Source organism: Arachis ipaensis, chromosome B9 (genome assembly GCF_059453495.1).
Source record: "Arachis ipaensis isolate K30076 ecotype BB chromosome B9, ASM5945349v1, whole genome shotgun sequence".
In the NCBI taxonomy this organism is placed as follows: Eukaryota; Viridiplantae; Streptophyta; class Magnoliopsida; order Fabales; family Fabaceae; genus Arachis; species Arachis ipaensis.
In genome coordinates, this window is record NC_142444.1 from 101,350,411 (window position 1) to 101,365,547 (window position 15,137).

The following is a 15,137-nucleotide window of genomic DNA, read 5'->3' on the forward strand; positions in this document are numbered from 1 at the left end:
TGGAATCTCTATGGTCTCTAGATGAGCCTCAGAGTCCTTTGGTTCCTCGGAGGGAAGCTCCTTATTGATCACTGGATGTCCCAGGAGGTCTTCTTCCTTGGGATTCACGTCCTTCTCCTCTCTTGTGGGTTCGGCCATGGTAATTAATTCAATGGCCTTGCACTCTCCTTTTGGATTCTCTTCTGTATTGCTTGGGAGAGTACTAGGAGGGATTTCAGTGATCCTTTTACTCAGCTGGCCCACTTGTGCTTCCAAATTTCTAATGGAAGACCTTGTTTCATTCATGAAACTCACAGTGGCCTTAGATAGATCAGAGACTAAATTTGCTAAGCTAGATGGATTCTGCTCAGAATTCTCTGTCTGTTGCTGAGTGGATGATGGAAAAGGCTTGCTATTGCTAAACCTGTTTCTTCCACCATTATTAAAGCCTTATTGAGGCTTTTGATCCTTCCATGAGAAATTTGGATGATTTCTCCATGATGAGTTATAGGTGTTTCCATAAGGTTCACCTAAGTAATTCACCTCTGCTATTGCAGGGTTCTCAGGATCATAAGCTTCTTCTTCAGAAGATGCCTCTTGAGTACTGTTGGATGCAGCTTGCATTCCATTCAGACTCTGGGAAATCATATTGACTTGCTGAGTCAATATTTTATTCTGAGCCAATATGGCATTCAGAGTATCAATTTCAAGAACTCCCTTCTTCATAGGCGTCCCATTACTCACAGGATTCCTCTCAGAAGTGTACATGAACTGGTTATTAGCAACCATGTCAATGAGTTCTTGAGCTTCTGCAGGTGTTTTCTTTAGGTGAATGGATCCACCTGCAGAAGTATCCAATGACATCTTTGCCAATTCAGACAAACCATCATAGAAGATATCTAGGATGGTTCATTCTGAAAGCATGTCATTAGGACACTTTTTGGTCAGTCCTTTGTATCTCTCCCAAGCTTCATAGAGGGATTCACCTTCTTTCTGTCTAAAGGTCTGAACATCCACTCTAAGTTTACTAAGCTTTTGAGGCGGAAAGAACTTGGCTAAGAAAGCCGTGACTAGCTTATCCCAAGAGTTCAGGCTATCTCTGGGTTGAGAGTCCAACCACACTCTAGCTCTGTCTCTTACAGCAAAAGAGAAAAGCATGAGCCTGTAGACTTCAGGATCTACTCCATTAGTCTTAACAGTATCACAGATCTGCAAGAATTCAGTTAAGAACTGAAAAGGATCTTCAGATGGAAGTCCATGAAACTTGCAGTTCTGCTGCATCAGAGAAACTAGGTAAGGTTTCAACTCAAAATTGTTTGCTCCAATGGTAGGAATGGAGATGCTTCTTCCATGTAAATTGGAATTAGGTGCAGTAAAGTCACCAAGCATTCTCCTTGCATTATTGTTGTTGGGTTCGGCTGCCATCTCCTTTACTTGTTTGAAATTTTCAATAAGGTTGTCTCTGGATTGTTGTAATTTAGCTTCTCTTAGTTTCCTCTTCAGAGTCCTTTCAGGTTCTGGATCAGCTTCAACAAGAATGCCTTTTTCCTTGTTCCTGCTCATAAGAAAGAGAAGAGAACAAGAAAAGAAGAGGAATCCTCTATGTCATAGTAAAGAGGTTCGTTATTGTTAGTAGAAGAAGAAAAGGAATAGGGGTGAAGAAGAATGAAGAATCCAAACATAAGGGTAAGGATAAGAGCAGTGATGTGAGATGAAGAGAAGTGTTAGTAGATGAATAAATAATTAGAAGGAGATGAGGGAGAAGGATTTTCGAAAATTATTTTTTGAAAAAGAGTTAGTGATTTTCGAAAATAGTTTTTGAAAAAGGTTAGTAATTTTTTGAAAAGTTTAAAATCAAAAGTTAAAATAATTAATTAATTAAAAAGAATTTTTGAAAAAGAGGGAGATATTTTCGAAAATTAGAGAGAGAGAGTTAGTTAGGTAGTTTTGAAAAAGGTAAGAAACAAAGAAAAAGTTAATTAGTTAGTTGAAACAAATTTTGAAAAGATAAGAAGTTAGGAAGTTAGAAAAGATATTTTGCAATCACTTTTTTGAAAAAGGTAAGATAAGAAGATATTTTTGAAAAGATATGATAGAAATTAGTTTTTGAAAAAGATTTGATTTTTTTTTAAATCACAATTAATGACTTGATTCACAAGAAATCACAAGATATGATTCTAGAACTCAAAGTTTGAATCTTTCTTAACAAATAAGTAACAAACTTGAAATTTTTGAATCAAAATATTAATTCTTGTTGTTATTTTCGAAAATTATGATATAAAGATAAGAAAAAGATTTTTGAAAAATATTTTTAAAATTTTCGAAAATAGCTAAGAAAAATGAAAAAGATTTGATTTTTGAAAAAGATTTTGAAAAATATAAGATTTTCAAATTGAAAATTTGATTTGACTCATAAGAAACAACTTGATTTTAAAAATTTTTTGAAAAAGTCAACTCAAATTTTCGAATTTGATGAGAGAAAAAGGGGAAGATATTTTTTTGATTTTTTTGGATTTTTAATGATGAGAGAGAAAAACATGAAAATTATGCAATGCATGAAAGTTATGGATCAAAACAATGAATGCATGCAAGAATGCTATGAATGTCAAGATGAACACCAAGAACACTATGAAGATCATGATGAACATCAAGAACACATTTTTGAAAAATTTTTAATGCAAAGAAAACATGCAAGACATCAAACTTAGAATTCTTTAATGCTTAGACATAAAGAATTCAGGAATGCATATGAAAAACAAGAAAAGACACAAAACATGCAAATGCAAAGATCAAACAAGAAGACTTACCAAGAACAACTTGAAGATCATGAAGAACACTATGAATGCATGAATTTTTTTCGAAAAATGCAAGATGAACATGCAATTGACACCAAACTTATAAAATGACTCAAGACTCAAACAAGAAACACAAAAAATATTTTTGATTTTTTTTTATTTTCTAAATTTTTTTTGGAATTTTTTTCGAAAATTATTTTGAAAAAAGAAAATAAGGATTCCAAAATTTTTAATATGAATTCCAGGAATCTTATGCTCTTTAGTCTAAAGCTCCAATCAAAGGGTCAGGCATGGCTTAATAGCCAGCCAAGCTTTAGTATGCTGTTGATACCTTCCATGTATAGAACAACTAAGTGTGTGAGAATCAACAAGCTCTTGTGATGATAAGTTGAAATCCCAGTCCAAAAGATTGGACATGGCTTACAACCAGCCAGGATTCAACAAATCATCATGAAAAACTAGAATTCATTCTTAAAAATTCTGAAGAAAAATATTTTTTGAAAACATTTATTTTTAAAATTTTTTTTTTCGAAAACAAAGGAGAAAAATTTTGAAAGATTTTTGAAAAATTTTTGAAAACAAAACAAAAGGAAATTACCTAATCTGAGCAACAAGATGAACTGTCAGTTGTCCAAACTCGAACAATCCCCGGCAACGGCGCCAAAAACTTGGTGCGCAGAAATTGTGATTACACTTTGATTATGTAAAATTCATTGCTCTTTCTTTTCCTGGTAATGGCACCAAAAACATGGTGCCAATACCATGGTTCACAACTTCGCACAACTAACCAGCAAGTGCACTGGGTCGTCCAAGTAATACCTTACATGAGTAAGGGTCGAATCCCACGGAGATTGTTGGTATGAAGCAAGCTATGGTCACCTTGTAAATCTCAGTCAGGCAGATATAAAGTAGTAATGGGGTTTTCGAAAATAGTACTAAAATAAGGATAGAAATACTTATGTAATTCATTGGGTAGAATTTCAGATAAGCGTGTAGAAATGCTTTCATTCCTCTGAACCTCTGCCTTCCTGCTATCTTCATCCAATCAATCTTACTCCTTTCTGTGGCTATCTTTATGTAAGGATGTCACCGGTGCCAATGGCTACTTTCGATCTCTCTCGGGAAAATGATCCAAATGCTCTGTCACAGCACGGCTAATCGTCTGGAGGCATCACCTTTGTCGTTGGTTGCATCCTATTCCTCCCTGTGAAAATGGTCCGATGCGCTGTCACTGCATGGCTAATCATCTGGAGGTTCTCGATCATACTGGAATAGGATTTACTATCCTTTTGCATCTGTCACTACGCCCAGCACTCGCGAGTTTGAAGCTCGTCATAGTCATTCAATCCCAGAATCCTACTCGGAATACCACGGACAAGGTTTAGACTTTCCGGATTCTCATGAATGCCGCCATCAATCTAGCTTATACCACGAAGATCCCAATATCTCGGACTCGGTTCCCTGTATTAGTAATCTAAGAGATACTCGTTCAATCGAATGTAGAACGGGAGTGGTTGTCAGGCACGCGTTCATAGGGAATGATGATGATTGTCATGTTCATCACATTCAGGTTGAAGTGCGAATGAATATCTTAGAAGCGGAATAAGTTGAATTGAATAGAAAACAGTAGTACTTTGCATTAATTCTTGAGGAACAGCAGAGCTCCACACCTTAATCTATGGAGTGTAGAGACTCTACCGTTGAAAATACATAAGTGAAGGTCCAGGCATGGCCGAGAGGCCAGCCTTCAAAACGTGATCAATAGTCTCCTAAGATGAACAATGGATTAAAACTGAGACCAAAGATCTCTAATACAATAGTAATAGGTCCTATTTATAATAAACTAGCTACTAGGGTTTACAGAAGTAAGTAATTGATGCATAAATCCACTTCCGGGGCCCACTTGGTGTGTGCTTGGGCTGAGCTTGAGTGTTGCACGTGTAGAGGTCCTTCTTGGAGTTGAACGCCAGTTTTTGTGCCAGTTTGGGCATTGAACTCCACTTTGCAGCTTGTTTCTGGCGCTGGACGCCAGAATTGGGCAGAGTACTGGCATTGAACGCCAGTTTGCGTCATCTAAACTTGGGCAAAGTATGGACTATTATACATTTATGGAAAGCCCTGGATGTCTACTTTCCAACGCAATTAGAAGCGCACCATTTTGAGTTCTGTAGCTCCAGAAAATCCATTTTGAGTGCAGAGAGGTCAGAATCCAACAGCATCAGCGGTCCTTCTTCAACCTCTGAATCTGATTTTTGCTCAAGTCCCTCAATTTCAGCCAGAAAATACCTGAAATCACAGAAAAACACACAAAGTCATAGTAAAGTCCAGAAATGTGAATTTAACATAAAAACTAATGAAAACATCCCTAAAAGTAACTAGATCCTACTAAAAACATACTAAAAACAATGTCAAAAAGCGTATAAATTATCCGCTCATCAAGTGTCATGAGGGCATTGAAGCTACGGTCTATACAATTTGAAGAAGAAAGCTATTACTCAAGATTGGACAACCCCAATTATGACCAGATTCTGCAAGATATTTGTGTACCAGGAGCTGACTGGGAAAGGGGTGCGGGAAATAACCCAAAGTTCATCAAGAGAACAGATCTCACTCCTGAAGCCAAGGGGTGGTTTGAGCTAGTGAGAAGGTCTATTCTCCCAGCTGCAAACAACTCGGAGGTGAATGTCAAGAGAGCCACAATGGTGCACTATATACTGAAGGGAGGAGAAATCAAGGTTCATGAACTCATAGCTGAAGGTATTAGAAAGATGGCAGAGAAAAGCGACTCAAGAGGAACGTTAGGTTACCCCAGCACTATTTAGCGAATATGCAAGAAAGCTGGGGTAGTTTTTGAAGATGAGAATCCCATGTGGATAAAGGAAGGCATCCCAATAACTGTACGAAGGATGAAAGCTGCAGCATCCCCTTTGCCTCAGCGAAAGCAAAGGAAGAAAACAGCTGATGAGCGGATATTTTATACGCTTTTTGGGGTTAATTTCATATAGTTTTTAGTATGTTTTAGTTAGTTTTTAGTTTATTTTCATTAGTTTTTAGGAAAAATTTATATTTCTGGACATTACTATGAGTTGTGTGTTTTTCTGTAATTTCAGGTATTTTTCTGGTTGAAATTGAGGGAGCTGAGCAAAAATCTGATTCAGGCTGAAAAAGGACTGCTGATGCTGTTGGATTCTGACCTCCCTGCACTCAAAGTGGATTTTCTGAAGTTACAGAACTCGAAATGGCATGCTTTCAATTGCGTTGGAAAGTAGACATCCAAGGATTTCCAGCAATATATAATAGTCCATACTTTGCACAAGGATAGACGACGTAAACTGGCGTTCAACGCCAGTTCTCTGCCCAATTCTGGCATCCAGCGCCAGAAAAGGATCAAAAGCTGGAGTTGAACGCCCAAACTGGCACAAAAACTGGCGTTCAACTCCACAAATGGCCTCTGCACGTGAATTGCTTAAATCTCAGCCCCAGCACACACCAAATGGGCCCCAGAAGTGGATCTCTGCATCATCCATCATAGTTTACACATTTTTTGTAAACCTAGGCTACTAGTTTAGTATTTAAACAACTTTTAGAGACTTATTTTGCATCTTATGACATTTTAGATCTGAACTTTGTACTCTTTGACGGCATGAGTCTCTAAACTCCATTGTTGGGGGTGAGGAGCTCTGCTGTGTCTCGATGAATTGATGCAAGTATTTCTGTTTTCCATTCAAACACGCTTGTTCCTATCTAAGATGTTCATTCGCGCTTAACTGTGATGAAGGTGATGATCCGTGACATTCATCACCTTCCTCAAACCATGAACGTGTGCCTGACAACCACCTCCGTTCTATAACCGATTGAATATCTCTTAGATTCCTTAATCAGAATCTCCGTGGTATAAGCTAGAACTGATGGCGGCATTCATGAGAATCTGGAAAGTCTAAACCTTGTCTGTGGTATTTCGAGTAGGCTTCAATGATCGAATGACTGTGACGAGCTTCAAACTCGCGAGTGCTGGGCGTTACTGACAGACGCAAAAGGATGAAGAATCCTATTCCAGTATGATCGAGAACCGACAGATGATTAGTCGTGCTATGACAGAGCATGTGAGCATATTCTTCACTGAGAGGATGGGATGTAGCCATTGATGACGGTGATCCCCTACATACAGCTTGCCATAGGAGGACGTGCATGCGTGAATCAAAAAACAGAGGAAAGCAGAGATTCAGAAGGCAAAGCATCTCCAAAATTCCAACATATTCTCCATTACTACATAACAAGTAACCTTTAATTTATGCTCTCTTGGTTATTCGCAATTCAACTGATAAACATAACTGACTTCCTGACTAAGATTTACAAGATAACCATAGATTGCTTCAAACCAACAATCTCCGTGGGATTCGACCCTTATTCACGTAAGGTGTTACTTGGACGACCCAGTGCACTTGCTGGTAAGTGGTACGAGTTGTGAAAAGTGTTATTCACAATTTGTGCACCAAGTTTTTGGCGCCGTTGCCAGGGATTGTTCGTGTTTGGACAACTAACGGTTTATTTTGTTGCTTAGATTAGGAAAAATTTCTCCTTTTTTGTTTAGAGTCTCTTATTATTGTCGTGTTAAAATTTTAGAATCCTTATCTTCTTTTTAAAATCTTTTTCAAAAAAAAATAATTTTTCTACTAAATTATGTGCCAAACTTTAAGTTTGGTGTTTTCTTGTTAATTTTTCTTAAAATTTTCGAAAATTTATTTTGGTTTTCTAAAAAATTTTAAGTTTGGTGTTCGTCCTTCATGTTCTTGTGTTCTTGTGAGTCTTCAAAGTGTTCTTGAGTTTTTCTTGTGTCTTGATCTTAAAATTTTTAAGTTTGGTGTTCCTTGGTGTTTTCCCTCCAAAATTTTCGAAAATAAGGAGCATTAGATCTAAAAATTTTAAATCTTGTGCTATCTTATTGTTTTTCTCTTTCCTCTTAAAAATCAAAAATATCTTTTCTCTCTATTTTAAAAACAATTTTTCGAAATATATTTCTAAAAATTCAGATTTTTATTTCAAAATTTAAAACTTTTTTTTCAAAATCATCATATCCTTTTCAAAACTTCCTAACCACTTTCTCTCTCCTCAGTTTTTCGAAAATCTTCACCCAATTTTTATTTATTTTAATTTATTTCATTTTCGAAATAAATATATAAATAAATAAATAAAAATATTTTTTTCTATTTTACATCATCTCCCTTTCTCCATCATGGACCTAAGCGGAAATGAACAGTCCAGGAGGACTCTGGGGTCATATTCTAACCCCTCTACTGCTTCATATGGGAGTAGTATCTGCATACCCTCCATTGGAGTCAGTAGCTTTGAGTTGAATCCTCAGCTCATTATCATGGTGCAGCAAAGTTGCCAGTATTCCGGTCTTCCACAGGAAGAACCTACAGAATTTCTGGCACAGTTTCTACAGATTGCTGACACAGTACATGATAAAGAAATAGATCAGGATGTCTACAGACTATTACTATTTCCATTTGCTGTAAAAGATCAAGCTAAGAGGTGGTTGAATAACCAACCTAAGGCCAGCATAAAGACATGGAAACAGCTGACAGAAAAATTCCTGAATCACTACTTTCCCCCAAAACGGATGACACAGCTAAGGCTGGACATCCAAGGCTTTAAACAAGGAGATAATGAATCTCTTTATGATGCCTGGGAAAGATACAGAGAGATGCTACGAAAATGCCCCTCTGAAATATTTTCAGAGTGAGTTCAGTTAGACATCTTCTATTATGGGCTTGCAGAAGGAGCTCAGATGTCTCTTGATTACTCAGCTGGTGGATCTATCCACATGAGAAAGACAATTGAAGAAGCCCAAGAGCTCATTGATACAGTTGCCAGGAATCAGCATCTGTACCTAAGCAGTGACCCTTCCATGAAAGAAGAGGTCAAAACAGCAACTGCTGAACTCAGTCCTGTAAAACAAGCTACTGAATTCAATCAGCAATTGGACTTTCTAACAAAGCAGTTAGCCAAATTCAAAGATAGACTACAAGAGACAAGGATGGATAATATACATATGGACGAACAGTTTAAGCAAACAAAGCAGCAGCTGTCAAGGCAAATAGCAGAAGAATGCCAAGCAGTTCAACGAAGAAGTGGGAAAACATTAAATACCCCACCTCAAGGCAGCAAAAAGCTAAGAAATGAGCAAACCACCCAAAATTCACCTGAGGACAGTAAGAGCCCAGGGAAAAGTAATTCTGGAACTAAAACGCCAGAAAATTGGTGGAAGGCTGGCGCTGAACGCCCAGACCATGCTCAGGACTGGCGTTCAACGCCAGAAACAAGGCAGGACTGGCGTTCAACGCCAGAAATGGGCAAGGATCTGGCGTTGAACGCCCAAAATGGGCAAGATCTGGCGCTGAACGCTCAAAATGGGCACAATTCTGGCGTTCAAACGCCAGGAGCAGACAAGGAGCTGGCGTCCAGTTTCACTCCAGCTTCTAACTCTGGCACTCAATTGCCAGTTAGGGATCAGACACACACAAATGCTGATAACAACCCCTCTAAAAAGGCTTCTTCAACCACTTCTGTAGGCAATAAACCTACAGCAACTAAGGTTGAAGAATATAAAACCAAGATACCTTATCCTCAAAAACTCCGGAAAGAGGAGCAGGATAAGCAATTTGCTCGCTTCGCAGATTACCTCAGGACTCTTGAAATAAAGATTCCATTTGCAGAAGCACTTGAGCAAATACCTTCTTATGCCAAGTTCATGAAAGAGATCTTGAGTCATAAAATGGATTGGAGAGAAACAGAAAGAGTTCTCCTCACTGAAGAATGCAGTGCAGTCATTCTGAAAAGCTTTCCTGAAAAGCTTAAAGACCTTGGGAGTTTTCTGATACCATGCATATAAGAAGGTAATTGCACCAAGACAGCTTTATGCGATCTTGGGGCAAGCATCAACCTAATACCTGCATCCACTATCAGAAAGCTTGGCTTAACTGAAGAAGTTAAACCAACCTGGATATGTCTCCAACTTGCTGATGGCTCCACTAAATACCCATCAGGCGTGATTGAAGACATGATTGTCAGAGTTGGGCCATTCGCCTTTCCCACTGACTTTGTTGTGCTGGAAATGGAGGAGCACAAGAGTGCTACTCTCATTCTAGGAAGACCCTTCCTAGCAACTGGACGATCCCTCATTGACGTCCAACAGGGGGAAATAACCCTAAGAGTCAATGATGATGAGTTCAAGTTGAACGCTGTCAAAGCCATGCAGCATCCAGACACATCAACAGACTGCATGAAAGTTGATCTTATTGACTCCTTGGTAGAAGAGATCAACATGGCTGAGAGTCTCGAATCAGAGTTGGAAAATATCTTTAAAGATGTTCAGCCTGATTTGGAGGACTCAGAGGACATGAAAGAGCCTCTGAAATTTCTTCTGGAAGAGGAAAAACCTCCTAAACCCGAGCTCAAGCCATTACCACCATCCTTGAAATATGCATTTTTGGGAGAAGGTGACACCTTTCCAGTGATCATAAGCTCTGCTTTAAATTCACAGGAAGAGGAAGCACTTATTCAAGTGCTAAGGACACACAAGACAGCTCTTGGGTGGTCCCTAGGTGACCTTAAGGGCATAAGCCCAGCTAGATGCATGCACAAAATCTTATTGGAAGATAATGCCAAACCAGTGGTTCAACCACAGAGGCGGCTAAATCCAGCCATGAAAGAAGTGGTGCAGAAAGAGGTCACCAAATTACTAGAGGCTGGGATTATTTATCCTATTTCTGATAGCCCCTGGGTGAATCCTGTCCAAGTCGTCCCAAAAAAGGGAGGCATGACAGTGATTCATAATGAAAAAAATGAACTAGTTCCTACAAGAACAGTTACAGGGTGGCGCATGTGTATTGACTACAGAAGGTTCAATACAGTCACCAGAAAGGATCATTTTCCTTTACCATTCATAGACCAGATGCTAGAAAGACTAGCAGGTCATGATTATTACTGCTTCTTGGATGGCTACTCAGGCTATAACCAGATTGCAGTAGATCCCCAGGATCAAGAGAAAACAGCATTCACATGTCCATCTGGAGTGTTTGCTTATAGAAGGATGCCATTTGGGCTATGTAATGCGCCTGCAACCTTCCAGAGATGCATGCTCTCTATTTTCTCTGATATGGTGGAAAAATTTCTGGAAGTCTTCATGGATGACTTCTCAGTATATGGAGACTCATTCAGCTCCTGTCTTGATCACCTGAAACTTGTTCTGAAAAGATGCCAAGAGACCAACCTAGTTTTAAACTGGGAAAAGTGTCACTTCATGGTGACTGAAGGAATTGTTCTTGGGCATAAAATCTCAAACAAGGGAATAGAGGTGGATCAAGCAAAAATAGAGGTAATTGAAAAATTACCACCACCTGCCAATGTTAAGGCAATCAGAAGCTTTCTGGGGCATGCAGGATTCTATAGGAGGTTTATAAAGGATTTTTCAAAAATCGCAAAACCTCTAAGTAATCTGCTAGCTGCTGACACGCCATTTGTGTTTGACACAGAGTGCCTGCAGGCGTTTGAAACGCTGAAAGCTAAGCTGGTCACAGCACCAGTCATTTCTGCACCAGACTGGACGTTACCATTTGAGCTAATGTGTGATGCCAGTGATCACGCCATTGGTGCAGTATTGGGACAGAGGCATGACAAGCTTCTGCATGTCATTTATTATGCTAGTCGTGTTTTAAATGATGCCTAGAAAAATTACACAACCACAGAAAAAGAATTACTTGCAGTGGTTTACGCCATTGACAAGTTCAGATCATACTTAGTAGGATCAAAAGTGATTGTGTATACTGATCATGCTGCTCTTAAATATCTACTCACAAAGCAGGATTCAAAACCCAGGCTCATCAGATGGGTGTTGCTTCTGCAAGAGTTTGATATAGAAATAAGAGACAGAAAAGGGACAGAGAACCAAGTGGCTGATCATCTGTCCCGGATAGAGCCAGTAGAAGGGACGCCCCTCCCCTCTCTTGAGATCTCTGAGACTTTTCCAGATGAGCATTTATTTGCCATTCAGGAAACACCATGGTTTGCCGATATTGCAAACTATAAAGCTGCAAGGTTCATACCCAAGGAGTACAACAGGATACAAAAGAAGAAATTAATTACTGATGCAAAGTACTACTTGTGGGATGAACCCTATCTCTTTAAGAGATGTGCAGACAGAATAATCCGTAGGTGTGTGCCTAGAGAAGAAGCACAGAGGATCCTATGGCATTGCCATGGATCACAATATGGAGGCCATTTCGGAGGTGAGCGAACAGCCACCAAGGTCCTCCAATGTGGCTTCTATTGGCCCACACTCTATAAAGATTCCCGAGAGTTTGTACGTAACTGTGACAGTTGCCAAAGAGCTGGCAATCTGCCTCATGGTTACGTCATGCCTCAACAAGGAATCTTGGAGATTGAGTTGTTTGACGTATGGGGAATTGACTTCATGGGACCTTTCCCACCATCATACTCAAACACTTATATTCTGGTGGCAGTTGAATATGTATCAAAATGGGTTGAGGCCATTGCCACTCCCACCAATGATACTAAGACAGTGCTGAAGTTCCTCCAGAAACATATCTTTAGCAGATTTGGTGTCCCTAGAGTACTAATCAGTGATGGGGGCACTCACTTCTGCAATAAACAGCTTTACTCCGCCATGGTTCGGAATGGAATTCGCCACAAGGTGGCCACTCCATATCATCCACAAACTAATGGGCAAGCTGAAGTCTCTAACAGAGAATTAAAGAGAATCCTGGAACGGACAGTAAATACCCGTAGAAAGGATTGGGCACGGAGCTTGGATGATGCTCTGTGGGCTTACAGAACAGCATTCAAGACCCCTATAGGGACCTCTCCATACCAACTCGTGTATGGTAAGGCATGTCACCTGCCCGTGGAACTGGAACATAAGGCCTACTGGGCAACCAGATTCCTAAACTTTGATGCCAAATTAGCAGGAGAAAAAAGATTGCTCCAGCTAAATGAGCTAGAGGAGTTCAGATTCACAGCTTTCGAAAATGCCAAGCTTTATAAAGAGAAATAAAAAAAGTGGCATGACAGAAAGCTGTCATCTAGAATCTTTGAACCAGGACAGAAGGTTCTGCTATTCAACTCTAGACTCAGGCTATTCCCCGGGAAATTGAAATTCCGGTGGAGGGGACCATACGTGATTACAAGCGTATCACCATATGGTTATGTAGAGCTTCAAGATATTGACTCTGACAAGAAGTTCATTGTTAGTGGATAGAGAATCAAGCACTATCTTGAAGGCAATGTTGAGCAAGAGTGCTCAAGGTTGAAGCTAGATTAAAAGCTCAGCAAGGTCCAGCTAAGGACATTAAAGAAGCGCTTGTTGGGAGGCAACCCAATTTTTATTTATTTTCATGGTTTTTAATGTTTTATTAGGTTCATGATCATGTGGAGTCACAAAATAAATATTAAAAATTGAAAATGGAATCAAAAACAGCAGAAGAAAAATCACACCCTGGAGGAAGCACCTGTCTGGCGTTCAACGCCAGAACAGAGCATGGTTCTGGCGCTGAACGCCCAAAATGGGCAACATCCTAGCGCTGAACGCCCAGAACAAGCATGGTTCTGGCGTTCAACGCCAGAAATGGCTAGTAAATAGGTGTTGAACGCCCAAAATGGGCACCAACATGGCGCTGAACGCCCAGAGTTGTGTGCAAGGGCATTTTGCATGCCTAAATTGGTGCAGGGATGTAAATGCCTTGACACCTCAAGATCTGTGGACCTCACAGGATCATTTCAAGATTTGTGGACCCCACAGGATCCCCACCTTCCCTCCTCATAATCCTAGTTTTTTTTCCACATCTTCTTCTTCATCTATTCCTTCTTCTTTTGCTCGAGGGCGAGCAACATTCTAAGTTTGGTGTGGTAAAATAATTATGTGAAGGATCTATAGCTCAGTGGTCGAACATGTGGCTGTAAATCAAGAGATCCCTGAGATACCTCAGGGGATGCACTTCCCTCCACATAATTATTGGAAGCAACTGACGATAGAAATACCAAAAATCACTAGGAATCAAGCCACAAAGGCAAGAAAGAAACATAAAAGAGCTCAAGAACATCATTGGTTCCTCAAGAAGGAAATGCCATCATCACTAAGGTGGACTCGTTCCTTGTTCTTACTTTCTCTGTTTTTCGTTTTCTCTATGTTAAGTGCTTATCTATGTTTGTGTCTTCATTACATGATCATTGGTAGTAATTAGTGTCTATTTTGATTTTATCCCCAATTAAGTTATAGTCTATTTTTCTCATCATCATCAAACATGAATAAAATAGTAGATCTTTTGAATAAGAGGCAATAAAATTTCGAGTTTTTAATAAGAAAAATTCTAATTAGTAACATGTGGTGGCAATGCTTTCTGTCTTCTGAACGAATGCTTGAACAGTGCATATGTCTTTTGAATTTGTTGTTTAAGACTGTTAAATATGTTGGCTCTTGAAAGAATGATGAACATGAGACATGTTATTGATAATCTGAAAAATCATAAAAATGATTCTTGAAGCAAGAAAAAGCAGCAAAGAACAAAGCTTGCAGAAAAAAAATATATATATATAATAAAATAGGCAAAAAAAATAGAAAGAAAAAGAAAAAGCAAGCAGAAAAAGCCAAAAGCTCTTAAAACCAAGAGGCAAGAGCAAAAAGCCAATAACCCTTAAAACCAAAAGGCAAGGGCAAATAAAAAGGATCCCAAGGCTTTGAGCATCAGTGGATAGGAGGGCCTAAAGGAATAAAATCCTGGTCTAAGCGGCTAAACCAAGCTGTCCCTAACCATGTGCTTGTGGCGTGAAGGTGTCAAGTGAAAACTTGAGACTGAGCGGTTAAAGTCAAGGTCCAAAGCAAAAAGAAGAGTGTGCTTAAGAACCCTGGACACCTCTAATTGGGGGCTTTAGCAAAGCTGAGCCACAATCTGAAAAGGTTCACCCAATTATGTGTCTGTGGCATTTATGTATCCGGTGGTAATACTGGAAAACAAAGTGCTTAGGGCCACGGCAAAGACTCATAAAATAGCTGTGTTCAAGAATCATCACACTGAAATAGGAGAATCAATAACACTATCTGAATTCTAAGTTCCTATAGATGCCAATCACTCTGAGCTTCAACGGATAAAGTGAGATGCCAAAACTGTTCAGAAGCAAAAAGCTACTAGTCCCGCTCATCTAATTAGAATCTGAGCTTCACTCAAAAACTCTGAAATATTATTGTTTCTCAACCTATTAGTCTTCTATTTTATTTGTCTAGTTGCTTGAGGACAAGCAACAGTTTAAGTTTGGTGTTGTGATGAGCGGATATTTTATACGCTTTTT

The 15,137-nt window shown here is 39.2% G+C and overlaps 1 non-coding gene across 1 annotated transcript; it reads left to right on the forward strand.

Annotated features, from left to right (window-relative positions):
- The first annotated feature begins 897 nt into the window (after positions 1-897).
- Positions 898-1,005, forward strand: LOC148545660 (small nucleolar RNA R71). The gene has a single exon (XR_015900410.1). It is a non-coding gene; the product is annotated as a small nucleolar RNA R71 (small nucleolar RNA).
- The last annotated feature ends 14,132 nt before the right edge of the window (positions 1,006-15,137 follow it).